This window comes from Pezoporus occidentalis, unplaced genomic scaffold, assembly GCF_034315485.1.
Source record: "Pezoporus occidentalis ecotype Australia unplaced genomic scaffold, CSIRO_AGI_Poc_V1 ctg11, whole genome shotgun sequence".
In the NCBI taxonomy this organism is placed as follows: Eukaryota; Metazoa; Chordata; class Aves; order Psittaciformes; family Psittacidae; genus Pezoporus; species Pezoporus occidentalis.
Window position 1 is genome coordinate 13,512,090 of NW_026912886.1, and position 27,661 is coordinate 13,539,750.

Sequence of the window (27,661 nt, forward strand, 5' to 3'; positions counted from 1 at the left end):
GCAGATTCAGCACAGGGACTCGGGAACAAATTAATTGGAGAGACCAAATTCTACTGGTAGCAGTCCTCTTGTTTGGACTGAGTGGTGGCTGATAAGCACTTTGAAAACAGGTCAGTGATACATTAATTAGATTAGTAGAAGTTTGACAGATTGCTGCTTGTGATGGCTTTATCATTTGGATAATAAGGCCATCAAGCCACATTTTCCTAGTATGTCAAAGCCACAGAACAAAGTAGGAAACCACAAGGGTTTGAAGATTCAGAATTCACATGGTTCTGGTTATAGATGGAAAAGTCTACTTTTGCTGAGGAAAGATCTAAGGCAATGAAGTTCACTACATTCAGTTCTCACTCTGCTTTCCATGTGACTTTATGACTGTCCTCTTATGCTGGGGGCAGGAAATGCTTTGTGGTGGAAGGTAGCTGACCATCTCTGACAGACTTACACCATCACAGGGTCGCTAGGGGATCCTCATCTTGTTTTCCATGGCTGCTTTAAAGACACTTTGTGAGGCTTTCTTCTTTAGCAGACCACAGAATTCAGCCTGAAAGCCTGTCGGGCGGGTCAACCAATGTCTAGGTCAACCAGTCTTGCCCCTTAATTATTCCCTCTGGCATTGCATTCACAGTGTGATAGAATTAGAAGCTAAATATATACCCTCTATATATAGGCTCTCTGTGTATTTGGCATATACGAAACCACATGTCTATACTGTTGTTATTGGAATGTACGTTTGTATCATTGCATAATCTGTAGGAGGAGTTGTAATGTGTGTGATAGCACTGAAAAGAGACTCCTACATATTTGTCAACTAGTTTTAGGTCCAACTGAAACCATAACACTGACAGGGCAGACTTGTAATGCCATTAAACACTTTAGAATTGATACCAACAGGTAAAAGTAATTCCTCTGAAAGAATGAAAACTTTGTGACAGATTCAATGCTGCTTGCAAAATTAGTGTAATACGAAAATCAATGTAGTCCCTACCAAACACATTTAAGATTCATTATTTGATCTAAATCTAAATTTGATCTAAATCTAAAAATCTGTTTCTAAATGAGAAATCAACATTCACTGGGGTGTTTTTAATATGGTTCCACACGGATCTGCGTATAGTCCAAAGTTACTATTTTGTAGAAAATATAAACCTCCAAATAGAAGTTGCAGGTGCTAATTTGTAAATAACAATAGAAATAGGTTAGTGTTATGTAGTGATTACATCTTATTATCACACCTAAATGTAAACGTGGAGTCATGCATCTAGGACTGAGAATGTAAATTACATTTAGAAGCTTGGAGAAAGGAGAACTTCTGAACCCCCCCCCCCCCCCCCCCCCCCAAGATAGTCATGGTAGTTATAATTGAACACAAGAGTTAGTACAAGATGATGAGATTCTTGGATGTACAAGAAAGGGTACTGATGTACTGAAAAAGGGTAGCAACTTAAACCCAACAAACTGAAGTCCGACAAGAAAATATTTAAGAGGATTCTGACAGAAATTATTTGAGATCTCAAAAATACTTTTCCTATTGAGAAACTTGAGATTTTTTTAGCTTGTATGATAGAAGCCTAGAAACTTATTCATTTGTGGTCTGCAAGACATTTATAACAGCTAAAAGGTTTTCCCTGTAGCTTGAAACTCAAGATGATTACAACTGACAGAAGTTACAACAGAAAAATGCAGCCTTGAAATAAGGCAGTTCAAGTTTTCATTACATACTGCAACATGACTAAGAGAAATGTGACAAAATATTCCTTAAACATTTGAAATTTCTTTAGTCCCTGTCTCCCATCTCTCTTCCTAGTGTCACTGGTAATGTCTTAGGTAGATGACTGACGTTCTTTGTTAATTTTGTAACCTTTTCTACAAAAGTAAATGCTTACTTGAATTTTAATTATGCAGTAAAACATGTAATTCTGAATCCAGCTAATTGTCCCAAAGTAGTTAATATATAAATAGCTCCAAATACCTCACACCTACTGCTTCTACTTAGCTCTTACTTCCTGAGTTTCTCTTTCTGCTCTTTCTAGCACAGAACCAGAGCAAAGGGCCATATGTAGCTAGATCAAAGCAGGAGCCTGTCCAGAAAGGAGGAGTGACTCATGAGTCATAGCTAATCCCTTGATTACCCTCAGATGGTACATTTTATTTCCTTTCTTGTATCTGGCCAGCTGCTGCTCCTACTGCTGATCCTGCTGGTGTTTTATTGCTTTTATTGGCACTGCTGATGTCTTTCAGTAGTCATGTAGGAATGGAACTAGGGATCCAGGAGAGCAGTTGTGCTCCACCCAGAGCATTCGCAGCTGAGTAGGATTGGCAGGAGCATCCCCTTCTTTCCTCTCCACAACTCTAAATCAGGCCTTGAAGTTTTATTGTGGCAGTTACCACTTTAATATTGAATGGCTCACAGGTTAACTGAGTGATGATCACGATTCTTAGTGATGGTGGGTGTTGGCTTTGTTCTCTCCCTGCTTAGGAATCTCTGCTGGTAAAGGTAGAGGGAGAGAGGTTGCAACCCTTGTCTTCATCATTATGATGAGAGAGACTTCTCAGTCCTTCTTCCAAATTCATGTTAACGCTTGTTTAAAGTTGTTCACAACTAATTTATCTGTGTACATGTATACTACTTACTTATTCACAGCTGCAATTTGTCTTTTATTTGCAATCCACTGTTCTAGTATCATGAATAGTAAACCTGGTTTAAATGTATTATTTTCAATACAGCATTTGAAGGAAAAATTGGCAACAAAACAGGCCCAGCAAAAAATGGTTTAAAGTAGTCCTACATGCATACAGACACCTACCTATAGCTGTCTCAGTCTGAAAACCTGTGATGAAAACAACTATAGAAGTTTCTAACATTATGCACTCAAAAAAGAATAGCGCTAGAACTAGCCATCTTTGTAAAACATTAACAATAATCTTGCAGCTGTTTCAGTACTACACACTGACACATGCAGCTAGATAGGTTTTCCAGTTTTTAGCAAGCAGCAGATCAGCTAAGAAAGTGCAGCTCAGTGAATTTGCTTCATTTATGTACATTATTGAACAAAACCTTGTTTTTCCATCTAAGCCAAAGTGACAAAAACTTCTCCAAAATGAAACAAGTTCAAGCACTTTCAGTCTGGTTCCCATTAAACATCATAAGAACATTGCAATTTGACATTTATCTGGCAGTCTTAAATGTGAAAGACCAATGCAGCTAGTACACAGAGGATGGAAAGGCCTCTTTGGCACCACTGGGGATGCTTTTACCAGGTTGGGGTCAGGTGTGATGACAGCAGAGTAGAAGGAGGTAGTCTCACTTCGCTGCAGACTTGAACTATATTTGACCTCTAGGGTACCAATGACTTAATTGGAAATTGCAAGAATGCTGTATTGCCCTTTATAGAATTATAATTTCTTGCCATTAAGGAAAAAAGCTAATTAAGAATACCTTATCTGATGTAACCCTCATCCAAACAGAACCAGGGATCATCCTGTTGCCATGCTTCTAAAATGTAACTGTCGGAAACAGTGGTGTTGGTGGCTGTGATTTGAATAGAGACCTTAAAGAATCATGATTTCAAACTTCTTGGTGCCCTTTCCCTATCAATCAAAAAGAATCATATGAAATAATTATTAGGCTACATAATTATTTTACAAAATAGAAGGTGTTTTTACTGCCCATGTCCATTTTAGTACCAATCATTACTTCCCTGAATGCTAATAACAGCGTTAAGCATTAATAGTATGTTTTAAGGTAAAGGGTCAATAGTCTAAGCCCTATGAAAGAACCTTGAGCATTTGCAATGTAAAAGAAACCTTTCACAGAAAAGTGTTAAATAATAAATGCATTTCTGAAGGAAATATTATATTGTGGTCCATTTGGAGAGAAATGACAATTTATAGGATATCACTCAGCTGTCTATGTTTAAAATACCTTTAATAATGCTGTGGCTTTTCACTCAATACAGAGGCTCACAGAAAGCTTGTAGCTCTCTGCAAGGGTCAATAAGTATTATACTCACTGAGGGGAAACTGAGGCACATGATGACTCGGTGCACCGCTAAATGGAAGAGGATCTGAACTGGTGACTCAGTCCTCCGAGTGCAAGAAAATGGTGCCTTCATTTCCAGCTAGTTAGCCATCTTTTAATAGATCTTTTGAAAGTATAATATACACACAGGGGATTGCGAACATATTCAGAAAAGGTAAAGGTACTTGAAACTTGTGTTTCAAGCTGGTTTAAGCTGAACAATATGACGAATGTGGAGGGAAGAGTTAGAAATACTTGGTATCAGTTTGAATTTCTTTTTTGTGCTTTCATATATGCACTGACATTTTCAAGGACCAGAAGAACTGATGCCTCAAGGAAGAGGCAGCTCAAGTCTGAAATCTTCTTGCCCCATTGAAGTCAGTGAACAGACCCTTCATCAAGCAATCATCTTCTCTCCATGGCATTATATAAATGCCCCAGTTTATTCCTTTTCAGGTTTACTCCAATTGTTTTTTAAGGAATAAATGGGGTGTAACTAATTAAGACCCATTTTTCTTCATTAACTTTTTCTCTCCTTGCTCTGAAAATGTATTCCTTCAGCTACAGCAGTAACTAAAGTCAGCTATTTCTTGCTTAAGAGCCTTTCTCACATGTAAGGAAGTTTAATTCTGCCCAGGAGGTTACAGACCTGCAACAGGGTGAAGTAGTGCCTGCTTCTGATATGGGCACCTTCCTTTAGCAGTGCATGCAGCTTGTGGATCCCATAAAATCTTCCTGGGAAAAGGGCAAAGCACTGGGATAAAATCTGGTCTGATTCAAAGATTTCCTTGGTATGTGAACTGAAATAAGTGACTCTAAGATAAATGAATGGATTTAGTTGCTTCAAGATGTAAGTTTGAGGTCCCCTTATTTCCACAGTTGGATACATACCCCTGAGTTCAGTATGTATGATCTCTGTGCTACTCTGAGGTATCTCAAGCTGGGAACCAGCATACCGATCAAGGGGACACCTAAACCAATAACTATGGAAGTAAAGAAATGGGTGTGATTGGGCAGGGGATTTGGAATAGATGGTCTTTAAGGTCCCTTCTAATCCAAACGATTCTATGATTCTATGAAATAATCTGAAAAAGATGGAAATACCCACAGCCACTTTGGATTCATAACCCTGGGCTATCTCTTAAAACTAAATACCCAAGCCCTACCTTAAAAGCATTTGAAAGGATTCACTCATATAAACATGCTGAAGGTAAAACCACGACTTCTTATTTAACAATCTGTAAAGAGTTGCTGAGGAAATGGGTAATGTGAGTTCAATTGTAGGGGATTCAAGTGAGCCAGAATGATAATAAGAGGTGGTTGCCGTCTGCAGGCCCAATACTTGGGACATTTTCCAGAAAGGGAAAAAGTCTTAAGCTTAGATGTCTACTTGAAGAAATGGATGTTTATCTAATAAAAACCTTATGTTAAAACATGTCCTGTCTAAAACTCCTTGTATCTGGGCCCAAATCTGAGTGTCACGACTTTTTATTTCTTTTTAAAGCCTAACCAGACAAACAAAACTTATATTTGCAGACCACATGAAGCCAATGAATACTCTTCCAAAGGAGCAAACTCTTTTCCCAGCACCCTCCATGGGTAAACAAGTTTCCAGTGAGATTGAGACTAATTTGGATTCTTTCTGGCTCAGGTGAGTCCTACAGGCCTGCTCATGTTTTCCTTGAGCACCACAACTCCCTCATGAGTCAAGGATTACCCATCAATTGTCAGTGGATTGCTAAAAGTTACTCTCTCCCATTGTTGGAGGGAGTGGAGGTGCTTTCCGGGAGGAAGCTCTAATAGCAGATACAACACCGAGTCTGAGTGAAGGGCTGTCTCTCTCCAAGTTGTCCTGTATTCCACTGTCACTGAGGGTTTTTTGGTGCATTCTTTACCAGAACTTATGAAATGGTGTCTAAGACAATAAAGCTTGTGCCTACTCTTCTGGTCACTACCAACCATTATTTTATAGTGCTATAGAATCCATATCTGACTGTTAAAGAGTTAAAGAAATAAATGAATCCTGTAAAAAATCAGGCCATCGTATAAAGCCTCCTCATTGCTATAATGATATCAGTTGCAACAAGTCCGATGGCTGACCTCATTACAAGGGTTTAATTGCATTGTTACACAGTTTCACTTCTTCTCTCTGGCCTCTTTCTCTTTATGACAGCTTTAGAAAGGAATTTCAGCTTGAGGTCAAAGGAAATTAATTACTGCTTTCTTAATCTGTACTCATCTGCATTTAGAAAACTTGGGGCTTTTCACTAACATATTTGTGTCTCATTTCTGTATAGACCCAAAGTTACAAGACTTTTGTCCTTTGTGAAAGTGCATAAATAGCCTTTTTCATATCAGAGGCCAGATTTTTTTCATGTCTTTACAGTTGTGAACATATGGACTGATGCCAATGGAACCAGTGGAATGTCTCTGGATATACATTCACTGTGACTGAGGTAAGGCCCTTTCAATGTAACTTTAATTCGGACTAAAGACTCCAGACAGATGCTAGGTGTCAAAAACCCATTAAGGGCAAAACCTGAAAGGAAAAGTGAAAGAAAATCCAACGAAATGAGGAATTGTACTTGGGGTAAAAGTCAGAAACAGGATATTCAAAACTAGTGGTAGCTACTTCTATAGAAAGAAAGATGACATAAATGCCAGTTTTGCCTGCTATCTACCTCCTGCTCCCCTAAACACATCATTGGTTAGTTAAGGGATATCCAGTTTATGCTTCAAAGAACTTGCAGTCCAAACAGCACAAAACCCAGCGTGCTGGCCCCAAAACAGTGAGGAAGGGGACAGAGATAGGGACGCAAAACAATAGTCCTTGGTTGAAAAGCAAAAGTATGTGCAAAACATGGTTAAATGCTGTTGTAGCATGAAACATAAAAATAAAACTCCTAATAAGTTAGGACCCTGATCCTGTAATTGGGACGTTTGAGTTGATCCCTTCCTCTTCCATGAACTCCGGTTTTGAGATGAACCAAACTTCTTCCAAACTGAAATAAGATATGTTATGGGATGATCTGACAAATTAACTGTAGGAGGGTATGCCATGCACCAAGGATAATCTGAACAAGTACAACAGTACCAGCATGATCTAGTAGTTTAAATCTGTAAGAAATTGTTATGCATTGTGCATTTGTAGAACTACCACACAAGAAATGTATTTTTCTGCAGAACATAAGTATTTCATACAGGTACATTCTGATTCTAATTAAGTCATGGAAATTAGTTGACAAAGATGAAAAAATGATAAGTTAAGAGCCCTTTGACATAGAACATTTACTGTTTCACAGACCTATCTTCTATATTTTGATCAGCTTTACCACCCACTGAAATTCTTGCTACCAGAACCATGTGCTCTTATTAGTTTATTAGTTGCTTATTAGTTGCTGCCTCATTCTTCCCTTGCAAGCAGTAATATTGGCAATAACAAAACTGCAGCTGCAAAGCCAAGCCAGCTCACTGGATATTTTGCCCTTCATCTGTCTTTACTGAAATTCAATTCAGTTATAAACAGCTGCAGATGGAGCAAGGGTTCATGTAAGTCACTGGTAAGTCAAAATGAGATGTACTTGCATTAGAATGAGTTTTATTCTTATGATTGCCCTGCTCATAAAACCGACCATGTAGAGCTTGTGATGTTGCCACAAAGCTTTATGGGGTGGACATTGAAAGTTTCAAGCCATGTATATGATTGTCTTCTCTACCATGCTGGTTGGAGCAGTGTGACAGGAGCCACAACATATTGGGAATAAGGTGAGTCTGAACTTAACTTGTAGTGCTCTAGACCTTCTTCTAGACCTACAGCTGATTTCAGATTTTCATTTAATTATTGTGCTTTGAAGGCAAGCTTGGACTTCTGAGTGAGTTCTGGCCCAAATTGAAACAATCAATGTGTAAAGTTCACCAAAATCTACTAGTCATGCTGGAAAGATGTCCTGAGCAAGCTCAAACTTCTGACACTGCCTACAGCCATAAAGCGGTATAATACTACAGATAGATGTATCTGAACTAAATTAAATCTGGGTACCTTGGGTAGCAATAACAGTGAGATAACATCCACATGAACAACTGGTCTTACTATTATATGCTGAAGCAAAGAAGGCATTAAGTACCTCACCCTTTTCCACATCCTTTGTCAATATGCTTCTTCCATATCCAATAATGAATGGAGATTCTCCTTAGCCCTCTTTTTGTCACTAATGTATGTCTAGAAAGACTTTTTATTGTCGTTAGGGCAGTAGCCAGATTAAGTTCTAGTTGGCTTTGGCCCTTCTAATTTTCTCCCTTCATAACCTCATGACATCCTTCTATGTCACATTGAGGTGTGAAAGGATTAAGTTGAAAGGCCTAGTTAACACAGACATGGCACTGGTGACAGAATTAAGTGCTAATGATATATAACAAAATGCTATTACATGAAATAGGATCTTTTTCACCCAGTTTTTCGATTTTGTCTGATAGGACCAGTAGAACAAAATGAAAAACTATTCATCAATCAGAGGTCTGGGTAGGTCAGACACTTTGGTCAAGCAATGTGAGTAATTCCACCCACCTGCGCTATAATTTATTGCAAAATTAATGCTATAACATGCAAAGCCATTGTCAGATAAAAGTAATTCTTAACCCCAGGGAAAAAGGAAAATTTGTTTCTTTCTTTCCCTCTTTCACTCTCTTTTTTGGTGTTAACCTGATAAGTTTAAACTTTCTTAATAAACGGGGGTTTCAAGATGATTCACTTCTAATGATTGAAAAAAGGACCTTGAGCTGGGTTTGATGCTTTCTCAATCATTGACTAAACCAAGGTACATTAAAAAAGGGAACAAAAGGGAACAAAAAGGAGTGCAAGGTATTCAGCTTTGTTAAAGTTTGTCTCCTTCACTACAATTAAATCAAGTTTTCTATACTTTCTGCAAGTTTTCAGAACAGTTTATTCTTAGCCATATTAAACTACAATAATTCACTAATTCACCATCTTAATTGCACTGTTATGAGCCAGGGAGATTAATGGCATCTTCTTCTTTCTAAAATGTTTAAAATTATAGTTTGTTATAAAACAGGTCACTCGTGTCTGGTGTTTGATTGGCCTTGATTGCTTCTGAAAATTAAATTGTTACCTTAGCTGTGAAGTAATTTGTAGTTACTAAAGGTATTCTAAGGCTTTCATTTAAGTATCATACACACCTACAGGAGGGACCAGAGATTGAGTGGAAACTTTAAATATACTCAGTGTGTCCAGAATTCATAGCAGACCCTCACAACACTCTCTTGCGAACCTTGTTATATCCATTCCCCAGTGGGAGAAGCTGAGGAGTACAGAAAGGGTCTTTCATTTCCTTGAGACTCGTGGATATACTTCCAGATGCACCTTGTGTTTGTTCCTTCCTACATACTGTTCTGGCATGTGTTATATCTATGTGAAGAGGAGCAAAATCTTGTAAAACTCTAGGGAGCAAGAAAAGGAAAGAGCATCTGTCACGTATCCATTGCTCTTGGTATGCTTCATGCATAGTTTGAAGGATTTTGAAACAGATGAGACTATTTGCTCTCTATTCCTCCACCTCATTCCTCCATCTCTTTTTCATATATATATAGTGAAACTGATACCAGCAGTGGAAGGCAGGATAACAGGAGGAGGTAAAGTTGTTTGTCAGAGGATTTACCCATGTTGTGTACAGTTTGTCTGGGATTGCTTGAATGAGAATAGATTTAAGAGACAGAGATATTGAGTGGGATGAATCTGAATAGGAAGTGAAGGAATAAGGAGCAGTTGCTGTAACTATGAAGCAGCTCCAGATGTGCTGCTGCATAAGGTTTTTTTCCTTATGAGTTTATTTACTCTGTAAAGTATTCAGACGCTGTGGTGAAATGGAACACTTGTTTTGGTGCTGTCATTTGTATAAACTGATTTTTGGGGGAAAAGAGGTACACTTGCGATGAGGAGCTAAATCAGCAGTGTTGTTATAATTGCCAGATAGCTTTCCAGGATGAAAAGCAACAAATACGTATACAACATGGAGCTAGTCAACCTAGAAATAATTTGTGTTAGTTTTCCATTTCAACGCAGGTTGAGGCATCCATAGATTGCGGTGATGCGGCTTATACCTAGAATGATATCTTAATAAAACAAATATAAAATGGACAAGCCTTCCTTTTGTGTATTGTTTCTTTTGAAACTTGCACTCAGGGGTTGCAGACTGCAATATCTGGTGACCTGCATAAACCTGTATAGCAGCTAGTGTAGTGGTGTGATTCTATTATCTAGACTTCACATCTTACCTGCTGGGAACTTCCAAGCAATGATGTTATAGTACAAGTAATCTGGTTTTTCTTTTTGTTGTTGTTTTCCTATAAATATTATGGTGGGGATCTTCAGGCATACAATCTCTACCAATGTGTGTGTATACATGAAATTGCACCTAAAGTATGGTACCTGCAAACACCTGCAGAACTAAAAATAGTCTTAATTTTATCTAACTAAGCCTTTATATCATCTAACACCCACATATCTGCTGCAGTTAGTTTGTTGCCACAAACCTCATGTGAAACTATTTCAGAAGACATGAGCACAAGACTTTGAATTGCATTTGTGAACTTTGCAGAGTCTGGACAGGACTTCCAGCAGCTGTATCTTGATAACCTGTCATGGTTATTAAATTTCAGTGTTTTAAAGGACATTGCAGATCTCGCCAGTTTTGGTCTATACCGTGTTGTGATGCAGGTTTCACGTAGTTGCCCAGCAGAGCACAGATTGAAAGTCTTCTCCAAATTACCTGGGGTAGGTTAAGGTGTAAAATACGCCCTGTGCTGCCCCCAGCAGGTAAAGGTAAAAGTACAGGTGTTGAAAACGCCTCTTGGATGTGCCATTCACAGTGCTTAAAAGAACCTTAACTTTGGTCTTTTGCAAGAACCTTCACCCAAGCCGTCCCCATTGCAAGGGACGCTTTCTGCTTTTAGGTAATGCCTATTTCATGTGTTGCAAAGGCACACATGACGAAAGGGCTGGCATTAGCCACATATCCATAAAAGCCTAGCAACCAAGAGTATTATCTTCATTCAGAAGAAGTATAGCACTTTTAAGGTTCAGAAACATATATAAAAATTGGGTTCTGAAATGGTCATTTTTCCCCTCTGCTATGCCATTATAGCGATCAGCCAAGCTTCTGCAAGGTAAATACTTTTGGAAAATAAGTGGAAATTTGCTGCAAATCAGTCCCTTTTGTGCATGGCCACAGGAGCATGTTGAAATGTTTGGACACTAATACCCATTCATTTTCTTGGCTCCATAAATAAAAGCCGCCAGCTATGTGGCGGCCGTGAAATGGTATTCTTCAGGACCCAGCAGGAAGCCCCATCCTTATTACCACTGCAGGGGGCAGGACAGGCCCAAAATAGCAAGACAACTAAATCAAGACATTTTCAATGTCTAACAAAATGACTGTGGTTTAGAGAGAAGCAAAAGGTTGGAAAAAAATTGGACAGCTTTTATACTTAGCATAATACCTTTGTTAAAAGAGTTCAGATAAAGATCTTATAAGAAAAAAAAAGCATAAGCATATTTCTGAATATCATTTAAAATATGTAAAGATCTTACGGAGTCATGAACAGAGTGCACTGCTACCTGAAAGGACATCCTGTTCAAATCCTATTTTCCAAATGGCAGCTCATGGTTCATAGTAAATAATGTCTTTTGGCAATATTGTTGTGTTCCTTCGGTTTTGATGGAACCAAAAGACTTGAAAAGAGACATTGGAAATTTGTCAGTAAAATTTGAAATCCTTTTTTGTTCAACAAAAAATTATGAGAACTAAGAGTATTTTGAATGAGAAAAGGTCTTGGACTAAATTTTGGTTTTCTATTTCTACGGGTTTATTTAATTTTTATGGGCTTCATACACCAGCCAATATGATCTTAGATTTTGGTATAAAATACTGGAGGGCTTCAGAGAAAATAATACTGTGCTTATCTGGGAACAGATTAAAGTAGTTTTAAAAACTGAGCTTCAGGTAAATGGAGTATTTTAAGTGTACAAAGAGCAATTCAGGGGATACTACCTTGCTTGAGATAATCAAAGATTAGACTGATGACGTTTTAATGAATTTGCAGTTCAGTGCCGTATGCCAAAACCAATGTGTCACTCTTTACAACAGCACCACTGAAATACATACAGGGGAGAACTTTATTTTGCTTTTATTCACTTGTGATTCTAATTACAAATTTGCTTCAAGTTGAAGTAATGATGTGCCTTACACATCAACATTTCAGTGAGGCATATATATATATGGTCTACCTATTAATATATACATATAAGTGCACACATATTTTGGGGAACTAAAGTAAGCTACTCAGAATGTCTCATTACAGAAAGAAGTATTTGGCTTTACTTTCAAGATGAAATAACTGTTTTACCTGAACATTAAGTTTACATGCACTGCAGAAGAGAAATGGCTTTAAGTACAAAACATCACAAGAGAGAAATGAATTCAGTGTATTACTGAGTATTGTCTTGTAGACTAAAAGGGCCTTTGACAATAATAATAATATATGAAAATGAAAAGGGGGGGAACCACAGTAGCAATTCAGTACTATCTCCGCCTCCATGTTAGCCTGGGTGTGGAGAACTGCCATAAGGCTCAAAATCCCTGGACATTCAAACAGTTCTTATGTTGGCTGTCTCCTAGCTTCCCAGATTCTCCAGGGAAATTTGCACTTGTGATGGGAATGGGTTGTATTCAAGCTTTTTCCTTATAGACAGAAGGGAGAGAATTGGTTTGGCTCAATAAACTCAAGTCTGAAGAGTGAGGCAACACAGCCATGATCCACACAACTAAACACACCATGTGATAATGTGCAAAGGATTCAGACAAACCCATCCTTATGCTTAGACATCCATATATATATATATATATATATATACACACTGAAGTGGTTTATAAAATCAGGACCCCCAAAATGATAAAAAAATAAGCCTAATTTTTTGTTGTCTTTTCTACAATAATTGAAAGAAACATTAAGGGGATAATCCTGATTGTAGCTGGTAAAGACACAGGGAGGTTCCAAAGGTGTCACTATGTGTGTGAAACCCTATGTAGTCCACCTTGATCCTATAACGGTCTCTGCATCATTTTGTTTTCCCTCCAGCCTGTGTGGCCCAGGTTTTACAGAAGGTGCAAATTGTGCATCCAGACTGGTGGTAACCATAAACCTAATCCTCATGTGTACGAGCACAGGCAGCCTTCCTCTTCCCATTACACAAGTAACTTAAGATACACCTTTGGGGCACTGACGGTGACCCAGATACATAAGGCTGCTTGCTGCCCAGCTGTACAGCTCACCTTCCTGACCCCTTAGTTTAAAAAAGCAAAGGATCAACCAGCCTACAAAAGAAACTGTAGCAGAGAATACATTGGTGTCAGGACTATCATTATCGTAATTGACACTACTGAAGTAATACAGACATTAAGCCTGTAATCTGTGCTGCTGGTTGTATCTGCTTCGTTTGAAAGTTACAAGGCCAAAATTCATTGGAGCCAGTGGAGATTCATCCCCTTACTCATTTACGTTTGGCTTTCTGAGTGCATGAAAACATTGTGCGATATTCTTTCATAGCTTGTATTTGCAATATAACTTCCAAGCTTATTAACCCTGGAAGTAGGATTTAACAAACTTATATCTGATACGTGCGAGGAATAATACCTGAAACATCTTTCGTAGGTTCAGCCTTTTATGACTCAGCCTTTAATGATTGCAATAAACATTAGCTTACCTAATAAAAACTCTAGTATTTCAGAGCTGGTGCACAGTATATTAACTGCATCTGGTGTCAACTGGAGCTAATTAATATTTTTATAGGTGTTTTCTATCCATTGTAGCTTAAACGGAAATATTGGGGGGTGCTTACATCAAAGCTGGAGGCAATTCAGAGCTGCTGCTTGCTTTCTAGGCTGAACTGATAGCGAGTAGACCAATTTTTATAGGATTGTAAAAGCTAAATGTGGCTATGGTTCATGCAGAGAAGCACTTTTCCCTGTAGCTCTCACAATTCAGCACTAATGCTCACGGCTTGTTTGCTGCGAGGTAGCTGGAGAGTGGGACGGGGGGACAGCGAACAGATAAACTGGCCTATACTTAGCCAAAGTTATGCCTATACTTAGACAAAGCACACAGTGACCCAGACAAACCACGCTTTTCCCCCCTCCCCTCCTTCTAAAGGCTTTAAAAATGTGCTCTATCAAGCATTTACTTGTGGCACAGATAAGATTTATCTAACAAGACTGGGCTAAAATTAAAAAGAAAGATGAAATAGCACAAGCGGTGCTAATATGTGTTTTGAAGCGTACCAATCGGCCTAGTGCAATGTCACAGCCCTGGGCTACATTTGCAAGTGGTCGAGCATCTCCTTTTTAAAAGGTTAACCTACAAAGAGCACACAAGCCCCTCTCTATGAATATGGGCAAACACCCAGGGAGCTCCACAACAATAAGAAAATAATGACATCAACCTGACCATGCTTAAGTACATAACATGCTGAAGGTTCACGGTTGTGTGGCCTGGAACAATAAAGGAAAAATAAAGAAGCCTGCTTGGTAGGCCCCAGCTGTTATTAGCCATGCTGTGAGATCAAGGGAAGGTATGATATGGGCTGCCATTTCAATTGAGACCAGGTTAATCTCTCAATTTGTGGAAAAGAAAAACTAAAAAAAAAAGCCTTTAAAAAAATAGGGAAAGAAAGCAGTCTTCACTCCACAGTGCTACATATGGGGCAAATAACAATATCCCTATTTACATAATCTGTCTTTAACCCTTTCCTAATAGAGACTTAATTTCCTAAGAGTCACAAACTGCAGATTTAATTTTCCTGCACACCAAAATGAAATCTCAAACCTCCATGAACCGTTTCTCATTGGTGCTGCTGTCATTTGCGGCTGACAGCAAATGCTGCCAACCAGGAGGGACCGCTGGTTGCAGCTGGGGGATCAGGAATGGGTCTAAGGAGCTATGGACACCACGTAATCTCTGTCGCTAGCTATTTTCTAGCACTGGGTAAATCATTCGAGATTTGTGCCATCATTTACAGGCATGAAATATGGCAAATAATACCAAGCACTTTCAGTGGTCTCCATTAGGATATTGCATTTCTTGGATGAAGTACTTTGTAGGTGAGAAATAGTCCTACTTCACCTGACAGCGTTGTCTAGAGGCAATGTTGTGACTTGATCTCATAGCTAGTGTTGATGTGTAAGGGTCTGTACTGCTGAGAGCAGGGACTAAAGTCCAGGCTCCCCCGAGGTCACCCACAGCCTCCCTCAGGCTTCAGGTCAAAGCAGGGTTTCCAGCAGGTCCATTGTGGAAAGTTGCTTTCCTGCAGACTTGGAAAACTGAAATGTGTAATTCATGAAATATTAGCCTAGAGGTACTGCATTTTGTTATACCCGATTTGTTGGTAGTTTATTATGTGTCAGCCAGTATGCACGTGCCAGCCTGTGAAGCTCCCATAGGGAGGTGTTTAACTTCTCCTGACTGCTGTCTTCTGTGCCAGCCCTCTGGAATAAGGGGAGATTACTCCTTCCCCAAGAGCATCTGAGCCTGATCACAGAAGATGAGGTAGGGGAAAAGGGATCCTGCAGCACGGGCTAAGGCCAAGGTGCTGCTGAGGACAAGGAGGAGAAGGGACTCTGAGGCGCAGAAAACACAGTGCTCCTTAGGGAGCCAGGGGACAGCGTGTAACTTGTCAACATTTAGAAAGTCATTGAGCCGCTGATCTGAGAGCAAGCCTTGAGGGAAAGGACCCACCTCGTAAAGACACAGGAGGCAGAGAGAGAATTTTGCCCAGGTTTTAGTTCACTTTTTGTGGTCCTTAATTTTTTCTGAGGTTTCTTTCATTTGAAAAAGTTCTTTGTTCTTGTGTCTGGTTCAAGAAAAGCTCACTCTGGTATTTACAAAGATAGTGCTGTATTCTTGGTGTGCTCCCTTTAAAGAAAAAGATGCAGGCAGAGTCATCTCAAAGTTCTGCTGACTCAGCATCACAACTACTAGGACAGATTAAAATTGGGTGCTTTATTTACCAGGTACCACAATGATTTGAATGAGTTAAAATATCCATGTGAAACTGAACCAAGGAGGGGGGCAAATGGAATGCTGTGGCAAGACAGAAAACAATGTCCCTAAAAATCCAGGTGAGCAGAACAGCTACTACACAGTCACTTCTCAGTGAACCACTCCTGTATCCTCCGCTATTGCCAAAGGCTGATCCGACAGTAGTAGGTGTATTTATCATCTTGTTCTCACTGAAGGCTTTTCTCTCAATTATGCTCATGCCTCAGTTTCTTAAGGCTTTACATTATAACATTTCATTACTAGTTCATGACTTAATCAGCTTTCTGACTATTTTAACACAAAAAATATTACCTGTACATCCAGGTTGCACTAATTTTGTTTAAAAGTTTAAATAAAATAGTGTTTAAAGAATGAGAATAAGACAAAATTTCATTGTATTGATGTATAGAGCCTCCTTAAGCCATATTATTTTGGAAGATACCCCAGTGAATGAGGTAGTATTCTTAAGTAGAAGGTACTACATGACTGATACTTAAAAACTAAAGTGTCCTTCTTAGGCAAAGGGAAATGCCACCCACAATTCTGACACTATATGTAAATCCTACTCTATTACTTTATTTTTTGCATACATGTCCTTGTGTGTAGCTATATACTAAATAGGGATATGTTGTGATCGTTGCTAGAGATGCTTGTTAGTAATATGTAAATATAAAACTAATAAAAGATCCTCATAAAATTCTTAAGTTCATCCCTATTTATTCAATTTTGTTCTATAAAGCAAATTCTAAATTTTGTTTATGAAAGGAAATACCTTGTATTCCAGCAGAGTACTTGCTTAGGAATGGCAATGGAGGAACTGAGTCCAAAAATTAGCTTCTTGTTACAAATGTGCCTGTTGAATAAGGAGAGATTATCGAAACTGATTCCTGTAGGACACCTGCACAGAGTTAGTTCTATGCTATTAGTGCAACCATCATGCTTGAATTGTTTCTAATTAAAAGACTATGTCTTTTGAGAAAATCCCATTGGCAATATGAAGTAACTATTACTGCAGAGAAAGCACAGTATTGATAGACTTGTGAAGTTCTTTGCACTTCCTAAGTTTGATAATATATTTTTTTATTACTGGTTTTCTGTTACAAAGTGGAGCTGGTCACCTCCAAAGTGAAATCACCTCTACATAGAAGGTTTTGGTGGAGATTCTTTAGCATACTCGTTATGCCCGAGATCAAGAACTATATTAGAACCTAAAAATCTTTGTGCTATATTTATAACAGAGTTCCCCTTTGTGTATTTTTTCAGCTGCATTCAATGTTTTTTTTGTGATTAAATACTAAAATAGAAAGGACTTTCTTGAAGCAGTTGTTTTGTTCCATTTCCTTAGATTAACTCATTAAAAGCATATTCCTGAAACTCTAAGTGGACAAACACTGGAGATCGGTTAAAACAAAAGTCATCTCCTTAGGCTCCTGAGTACTTCTGTTTGAGAACTATTCAACCCATGTCCTAGCTCTCCCTTCACAAGTAAATGTACTTGCCTCCTCTATGGGCTCAGCAGCTCACTTCACTGAATTGATGGAACAACTTAGTCTTGCCAGATTAATGCAGCACCTTGAGGGAAGACTATGCTTGTATCATAGAATCATAGCTGTATGTGGTCTGTGGCTGCTTTCCTTCTGGTGCTCATTTTGTCTGTTCTTCAATACTTTAAATTCAATGCTCTTCGATTATAATGACAAACTTCCAGATGCAGAGTCTAAATTTTCATTACATATGCTATTAGCAGGGAACATCATGGAGTTCTAGATGAGTGCTATGTGTTACTTATAAAAAATAGCAGTAACAGGGATATCACACTGTAATTAACCGTGATACATTGCACAGATAAAAATAAACCTATAACCTACTTCTTTCCTACTCATTGACTCTTTCAGAAAGATGATGTGGTCCCAAGTAGTGTGGTTGGATGTGCTGTCATGGAAAATTATGGCCTGGCTTCCTTTACCTTTGTAATGTAAGGAGTGGGTTCTGGACCTTTAACCAAAATTTATGTAGAGAAAATCATTACAAAAGATTTGTTTTGTTGGCAGCTAAATCGTACATTATTTTATTGGTGCAGCACTTAACAGCGGCGTAGCCATGTGTTAAATAATACTAGAGTTACATCAAGTGGCTTGGTGGCTCAGTTGTGAGAAGCATCTAAAAGTTCAGATACTCATCTGGAATCCTCCCAGAGCATACTGGTTTGGAAACTGAGCTCAAAAAATAACACTAGAAAAGCTGCTTTGTAGAGCAATCCCCTTTTCCTGTTTTGTTAGGTACTTTAAGGTCCAGAGGTTTGGGCACCTGCAAATAATGGTATAATGTGTTACTTACATGTAAAGGGAAGGATTCAGGACATGCTAACTTTTGATAGCAAGTTGTTTCATGTTTCTCATTCCCATCACAATCAGAAGTACTGAGGGGAGAATAGTCAGAAAACTAGCCTTAAAATGTATCAGAAACTAAGAAAACATTACTTACTGCTTTTCAGCAATATTTTATTTATTTCTTAAATTAATTCTAATGTTAGTAAACTAATTTTAATACTTTTTCATTATTCTGAGCTCCTCATGTACCCAAACACATTATTTGAAAGGACAGTAAACTGAAAGGAGAAGACAGTAAATAAAACTTTGGCAGTACAGTGTTTTAGTGGCAGTGGCAAACAGGATTTTATAGATCATTTCTGCACCTCTGAGCCTTTTGGCTGCATTTGAAGACAAAGTTCTGGCTTTTCTGAACGTATAAAAATCAAGGTTCGGTCAGTAGAACACCCCAAGTACTTCCCCAGTGCTGAAATTAATCGCTTAAAGATAGCAGTTTTTCAGTAGGTGTGCTCAGAGCAGAACCGGCATCTCCCAGGTGCTGGCTCTGTGGTCTTCAGTCTGCATTTTCTTGTAATGAAGTTGCGTTCATGAGCAATAGTGTTTCCACATTGAAATCCTCAGCCTTGGCCTTTTAAAGGGAAATTTAGCTGGTGCAAGACACCCTGTTTATATATAATGTTATTGACTTTTTTTTTTTCCCTAGAATAAATGATATCTTTCTTATTTCCCTGTGGGAAAGCAGATTATTGCAGAGGTGCAAATACAGTGATCATTCCCCTTCCAGCCCCCCCCCCCCCCATTTTCTCTTTGGACTTCATATAAAAATAAGATACCATCAGTGCTATGGACAAGTGTGAGACCACCAGCTAATTTTGCATAGCCCACTGAACAGTTAGATGGGAATTGCTCTTCAGGGTGTTTTCTCTGACAATAAACAGAAGCCTCAAGTCTGTGTTTGGCTGCAGTTCAAAAAAATTACTAAGGAATCCTACACACTTATGTATATGAATACAAGCAATTGCACTTTCCCATACAGTAAGCTTGCAAGCACAGTTATTAACATTTTAAAATGAGTAAATGCAAATAAAATGACTGAGTAATACATGTTATATTAAGATCAGCTATATGAAAAGCAAAAGGATTAAAAGTTAATTTCATCCTTTTTAATTCAAGGGACATATAAATGGCATTCTGGGTAGAGTCAACTCCTCTTTTATCAGTCCTTTGATGCTGCTTTCTCACTGATTCAGTTGTTCAAATGCTACCTACATAATAAAATCCTGAGTTAATTTACTAAGATTTTACACCAGTGCAAATGAAAGAAGGGAAAGTGCTAAACAAGGCAATTAGCACTCTGTTTAGTGCACTCCCAAAATAAATGTAGGCAATTTACAATTTGGCAAATGGCACTCTATCCAGATCCAAGTCATTTCAGCCTAAGGGGTTGGTGCAGTTCATTAGGGGTGAAGGGAAAGGGTCTTTGTTTTGCTTTGCTTTTTAGCTATATGTATATATATACACACATACAAATACACAGGTTGCTATTAAGGTCCACCCCATTTTACAGTACAGCAACAGATGTGACCCCTCCTGGGGTTATTAGGATTTCTGGTGGAAAAGTGTCAAGCTCTGTGCTCACACTGTCCACATAAATGACCTCGTTTATGGTGATAATGCTCTTTCCAAAGTGAGGGATTCCAAAACTGGCAACTCACTGATAACCTCCTTTGTAGCTTTCTTGCCATGATGGGTTTTTGTGTACTTACATGTTTATTATCACTGGAGCTGTTCAGATCAGATCCATGGACCTGGGAATGTCTTGAGTGAAATGATAAGATAAGCACTCTGCAACTACAACTGACTCTCATTCTAATTGACAGGAAGACTGCACTATGACTTCCATGTTTATTCTTGTAAGCTCCTTATTAATGCACAAATAATAACTGTTATTAATGCAGAATCACAGACAGCATTAATATTTAAGATGTAAGAATGAAGGAGGTTAAATATGTGTTTATATTAGTTTTAAACAAAGAGCTTTGCAAAACAGTTAAGACAAGTAATGATGACCATACCCACAGAGAGTGTATGCAGTGTGAAACACCTGCTATGCTCTGGGGTTTAAATACATATTCTTAGTGGGATAAAGGTCTTTGATTAGTCTTCTGTGTTGTCATGCCATTGTCTCTCTGAATTGCTACTGCTTCTTGCAAAAGAGAACACAAATTAAGACTCTAAACAAAATATGTGCTATACTATGATATTAGCACTGATTTCTTTTTTGTTTATTCAGTCTGTAGAGGTCTTTTATATGATAGATCATAAGGTAAAAGCATTCTTTTGTGCCCTCTAGCTGCTGGTTGCACAAATGAAAGAAAGAGGAGAAAACAACCCTCAGATTATTAAATTCTCCTCATCTTTAGGGTTAAGTACCCTGGCTAATAAAGATCTCTCATGAGGATAAAGTTTCTTTCTTGGCAATGTCACATCCATTTAAGTAAAAATCATTTGGATGCTTTCAGGGATTCAAGCTGTTACCTTTACATAAAGCATCTACACCAATTCTTTGTATTGTTTTTATCCTCTGAGAAAGCCTGACACTTCATTTCTTGGTTAAGCAAACCTCCCACTGAGGTTAGGCTGTGGGATTGGGCCCTTTTGTGCTATAGAAATCTCTCCCTATTTCAGAAGAAGGAAAAAAAATGCTTGTACTTTCCTGTACAAATGTAGAACTATTTAATATCATTAAACATGCTATTTCAAACTGTGACAATTCAGCCTGATCTTGTACTGAGCAATCATTAAGTTCTTTGATTTCAGACTCTGTTTTGTTAGTGTCACATTTGCTGCTGATCTTTGTACCCTCATATTCCAAGCCGTTTCATTCTCTGTGCTATGTTATTCTACTAATACATTTCTTAAGACAAATAATTAAGTTTCTGCATTGTTTCAGGTTATAAATCACTGCTGTACTTTTTAAAATTGTTCTCCAAACATCCTCATCACCTAACACCTATTGCATATCCTTTAAGTCTTTGAAAAATATTGTGCCAGAACACCACTGGTCTTCTCTCTGGATTCTATTTAGGTATGTGAAAATTGGGGTTTACACAGGCTTAATTCATAGCAAAAAGGATCTTGTTTTGGACAGCAAGAAGAACTTAATAACTGGTAGGCACAGTTAAGCACTGGCATGGACTGCCAAGGGAGGTGCAGAGTCTCTGCTGCTGGAGGTTTTCAACAAGAGGTTGGACAAATATATATCAGGAATAGTTCAGGCATGTGCTCCTGCCTTGAGGCACGTATGCAATATAGATGATCTCAGAGCCCTTTTCAGCTAGGTATTTTTATGATTCAGTGCTCCTGTACTTTGCAGGTGAAACTCTCTGAATGCTTGAATTGCATTGTTATGGGTAGAACTGTTCCTTCCCCTAAAGGCTGTGCCTTCGTTTTGGAGACAGTGAATGATACTGATACCCATCCCCTCCCACTCTGTGGAAGAGAAGGAGGTTTATCAGCCTCCAGGCAGTCTGTCAGTAGGCTATTCTCGTCAGCCATAAGTTTAGTGTACCTCTTCACCCCTGCTCATGATCTATTTAGGTGGGCATTTTTCTTCTCAGAGTTGAACCTTACATAATACAAAAAGAAGCAGCCTTTGCTGAACTGCATGTAATACAATAACATTCAAAACACATCTGGATCTCATTCACATCTCAGAGACGAAAAGAGAAAAGCCCTTTCTCCTGGCATCAAGCATTAGATGTTATTTTTTTTGTTGCATCCTTGTTATTTCATCAAAGTTGGGATTGTACAGGAATACCTGTGGTCTTTGTCCCTGTGATACATATGCATCATTTCCTGCCTACAGACTAAATAACACTTAGAAAGGACCACGCAAGATAAAAAGGAGGATCATAACTTGTGAAGAAACTGTTTTGCTCTGCTTCGGATTTTCCGAATATCATCAATCCTTTGTTTTGAATACATTTTTTTTCTGTTAAGGGAAGAAGAAATATACTACAAGCCAGCCTTGTGTTACAGCTTCTTTACCTTTGTCTGCCTAACTCAGCTGGTATTTAATTGGTCAGCAATAGGAGGGAAGTCTCCTTTGAGGTAATGAATATTGACTGTTTATGTTGAAATGTCACTGTGAAAAGAAAGCCCAGCACCAAAGAGGCGGAACTCAGTGTGAGAGTTTCAGACACAAAGGAGACACCAGCAAAGCACAGGCATTGAAAAGCAAAGCAGCTGAAATTCAAAGAAAAGATGAAACAGAAATGGGCTACATGTGTGGGAATTTTAAGCTGTCAGTTGACAGGTGAAAAAGTCATTACTCCACCTGTTAGAACTAAGTGTAATTGCTTGTTTTTCCTAAAATAACACAGAGGCCGTGACTCATAAATTTGTTAATTGAAAATTCATTTAAACTTATGTGCAAATACTTTACTTTTTCTTTGAAGGTAAGTGGATTAAACTCATTAGCCAATTTCTCTACCTCAGACATGCGAGAAAGAAGGTACTACATTTTCTGCGTTGTATCGGGTATTAGATAATCAAATCTTACATTCAACCACCTTCTTTTTCATAAGGCAGCGTGAATAGCAACTTTAGAGTTTGACATGCAAGTTTATCACCCGTTCTATAGCACTCATTGATTTAGAATGAATAAAGGCTGTTCTTAGCATCAGTCCACTGCATGATGTATGGCCTGGAAGTTTTCGCTGTTGCATAAAAGCTGTTCTTTGTTTCCAGCTGTGTAATAAGGAACTACAGTGCTTCTGTGAGGTTCTGATATATTTTAAGCCATTTCTTATCTAGATGGCATGGAGAAGCCAACCACCAGATTTTTGGGCTCTGTAACTGAGTTTTGATTCTTGAACCCACTGTTCTTTTGCCTCCGTCATTTTTTGTGGTGACCTCTAAGGAACTCTGCTGAATAGTTTTTGCAAAGTTGACCCAGTGCTATGGTGAACAACACCCAGTTGTTCCATTTTGTTCATCTGAGTCCTTTAGTAGAAAGATTTGATACACAAAGAATTTTTTAGTTTTAATGTAAACACTGACTTCATTGTTTTGGGTAAAATTGGCCATGATGCAGTTTAATTTATGTATTTCTGTGTAAGGACCTTCATGGATTTCAGTCAGGGATTGGGCTCATCATCTTTAGTCACAGATACTGTTCTTAAAAACAGCCAGTCTTCTTTCTAGATCCTCTCTTATTTGATTTTACATTCTATATTAGCTAATTCCACTGAGCATCTTCAGGAAAACAAGAGTAAATAAGGAAAAGTTCTTATAAATCAGAGTGTCTTCTAAAAATATGTTTCAAAAAATATTCTGCCTAAAATCTTAAATCAGACTATCTGAAATATACCTTCATACTAAGAACAGAGTTGTTTTCAAGCTGACAGAAAGATTACACGAATGGTGCAAATATTCCTGTGAAAATCTGAGCCTTTATTTTCAAATCTCCATTTTAGTTTTGGCACTTAAAATATTCATGTGGTGTTTTTAAAATGTTCCCTGAATCAGACAAGTGTTTGAATCCAGTAGGCTTTTGTTTTTTTATTTTCTCTTGGTGAATCATTGAACAATTTCTGCATTAGCTTCAGTCTGGGCCCATTCACACAATGTGCCCATCTGAGACATCCTGCAATCCTGGAAACAGTGGACTGCTTTAAATAGAAGAGTATCATCAGGACCTGGACTGTAAACAGAACACTATTAAATGAATTAAAAATGTAAGAAACATCTGCAGAGAGATGAGCTGAATTTTGCTATCACTGCCATTTCTATACAGTCAGCAAAAGCTTGGAAAGTAAGTGCTTTCTTTCCACAACTAGTTAGACTTCTCAATGAGAGGGCTGTCATCTCCCACAAAAGCTGTGATGAGCAGGTAGTTCAGGTGGGCCTACTGTCAGTCATCAAGGTGATCTGAATGTGTTTGGTACTTGGGTAACGGTTTTGGTTTTGTGCCCCCCAACAGAAGCTTCAAACAGCTTTAAGGAGCTTTGTCTATGCCTGAAAGGCAAGCTGCTTTCCACTTGCACTAAAAACCAGCCCTCACATTACTTGAGCTTCCTAGCTGGCTCTTTTTGTGCATTAAAAATATATGTGCATATACTTTGGGAATAACCCAACTCGGTGGCAAACATAAAACATTTTTACCATCTGAGATGCTGTAGCTAAACAAAAATCAGACACATTTTCATTCATTCCCCAGCTTGGAGCAGTAAATGGGCTATACTACACTATACTGTAATAATCCAGTATTTCCTTATTGCTGTTTATTCCTTCTCTTTTTTTAAAAACCACAGCGTGTTCTTACATATTATCTTCTTTTTTAAAAATGTCTGAACTTTTGATGATTAAGGTCCTCAGAATGCTGACTCTCCAGCAAAGGTTTATTTCCCATCTTGCTGTGTTGTTCCCAAACACTTAAGTTTAGACTTGTATTACTTTGTTTTGATTGTGTATCTCTACACAAATAGACGATAACATCTTTAGTCACAATTCTGTGTTATGCTTGAACTCTAACCTGTGACATTCACTTAGCTCGATCTAACAAGCTTTGTGCTCCCTGTCCAGATGAAGAGTGATACTTCTTCATTAGCAAGATCAGTTTCACCTTTAAAAACCCTTTGCTTCCTGTTTGCATTAAGCCAGATTGAGATGTCTTGGGTCATGATGACATTTCAGGAGTATTCAGAAGCAAAAGAGGAAGTCATTACATCTGTGGTTCACCTGCAAAGAAGATGTCATTAAAAGAGGAAGCAAAATGAACCCCTGTCAACTTGTTAGGGCCCAAAAGGTAATTCTGCCATCATATATGGAGCAGAATATGATATAGAATCCTATTATTACTGACACCAGATAACTTGCTGGTGTAAAAGGTTCTCCTTTCCAGAAAAGTTCAGGTGATACTAAATTTATTAATGTGTCAGCTTGAGGAGACGTGATGTCATTTCTGTTGTCTGCAGGGATGAAAACTGGAGGGTCCTTACTCCTGTCAACACACTATCATCTTAATTTCTTTTACTGTGCACCTCGTTGTCATCTGTGGAGGAGAGAGCAGGGGATGAGGGTGAAGTGTCAGGGGAGATGCCTTTTTAAAAAGAACTACTAATATTTGACATTTATCATTTTAACCTGCCTTTTTCCAAAACACAATTATTACATCAACATCTCTGGTGAATGGTTGGCCTGATCCTGCCAGGATCCTCTTTATATGAGTCAAAGCTTTACCTGATTGTGTAAATTTGCAGAATCAGGATTTTGGTCTTTACTAATGTTTCTCAATTCAGAAAATATACAGATTCTTTTCCTTTCTACTTGATATAAAATCCAACAGCTGCATTCCACTCCGGTGTAATCAAAAAGCTGAAATTTTCAGACTATAAAGGTGTATGATACAGTTATGCAGAACTACCAATAGAATCACATCTGGCATTACTAATCTACAGTGGCCAAAGGTCTGAGTTATGTACATTTTTTCAAATAATGTGGCTTTGGTTTCTTTGAAACTGAAACTGGAATGTTCTTGAAAGATGCTGGTCGTAGAAACCAAATAAAAAGTTTTTAACAAATAGATGAACTACTTTTCAGTGGCATTGTGTAAGAATGCTTTCATCCTGAAGCATTTTCTCTACCTTCTGTACCTGGAGATACAGAACAGCTGAAGAAACTAACTGAACATTTTTAATGAGGATGGTATTACTAAAAGGGAACATTTTCCAGGTGAAAAACATTTTCTCTTGCCCATGGAATGGAGTCTAGAGTTTTTGTATGAGCATTGTAGTAACAGCAAATATTTTCTTTCAGTTCCAAGGTGTCACATGCTGAATCTGTGAAACACATTTCAATATGGGTATTATAACAACTCATCTGATACTGATCTTAATGGATTTCTGAACTGCTAATATTTCAGATGTGAACTGCGTGTACTTCAATTGATGATCTGGGCATTCCACAAATTCCAGAACTAGCATGTTTACTGCCCTGTAGTTGATTGATATCTCCTAATGAAGAAAGCACCTGGAAAAATGATAAAGGAAAGTTACTAATTGGTTTAACTTAGGTCAGCCACTTCATATTTTATAAATGAGGAAACTTTTAAGGAATTGCTTCTGGAAGCCATCTGCTAACTAAAAAATGAATGATAATCATCAGGTTCCACATGCCATTTACAGAAAGTATCATCAGAACAAAAAAATACAGCTGCTTGCTTTGAAGAAAAGCAATGTAGGAACTCAGATTCAAAGCTCCTAATAACCACTTATGTGATATAAAGTGTTAATCAGTTTGGTATACGTGAACCTGTCAGCAGTTCTGGATCCCTTCACTATATACCAAAGATACGACTTGTGGTCACATTTAAGAGCTGCCAGTAGAATTTACAATAACAAAATATGATTTATTATTCCTTCCAGGACATCTGATGTTTCTTGTTCCCAATTCTGTTTCCCTCCCCATCATCCTTTTTCCAGCTCAGACTATATCAGGCTAGGAAATGTCCAGGATGTGTGTATTTCTCTTGTATTGTGCATATTTCTGCAAGTCATTAAACCTTTGTTTCTTGTCTTTTCTAACCTTAGTATCTTACCTAAACAACTCTCAAAGAAAAATGAGTCAATCAGGAAAGAGACAGCTCTAGTGCCAAAACAAAAAAAAATACTCATGGAAAACTTACAAAAGGAAAAGCCTTCGCTTCAGGAATGCAGGTACAACTTTGGGCCTTGCTCCTTTGAAGACATATACTGTGATTTAATTTCTTTCTGCTGCTGGTGCAACTCTACTGAATCTGAAGGGCTATACATGTGCATAAAATTAAGCACAATGAAAAATGTGGGAATACTTCAAGCTACAATTTAATATGAAGAATGCTACATGAAATGAGTAGTATGAGGTTCTACTCCATTTGTAATTTCAAAATAAAGACCTGTAGAAAATCTCTATACTGTTTTGTTAAAGTAAATGCAAGAAACCACAGCTTTCTATAATAAGGGCCCATACTGTTTACCATGTTGGTGTGGCAGTCTTGAGAAAATTAGATTTCCTTCACCACAAAGACATACTTTCTTCCTGTGTTGGTAGTATTTTGCTTGGTTGTATTATGTGTTGCAGGCACGTAATGGTCTAGATCATTTAGAACAACTCAGTTTAAGCAACGCTGGGTGTTTTGTCAGGGTGACAAAGGGTAATTGCA

General features: G+C 38.1%; 1 long non-coding RNA gene across 1 annotated transcript; it reads left to right on the forward strand.

Moving 5' to 3' along the window:
* Nucleotides 1-5,555: 5,555 nt before the first annotated feature.
* Nucleotides 5,556-27,398, forward strand: LOC134170255 (uncharacterized). Its single transcript, XR_009967177.1, has 4 exons — nucleotides 5,556-5,672; nucleotides 6,408-6,477; nucleotides 7,876-8,012; nucleotides 26,384-27,398. It is a non-coding gene; the product is annotated as an uncharacterized LOC134170255 (long non-coding RNA).
* Nucleotides 27,399-27,661: the final 263 nt, after the last annotated feature.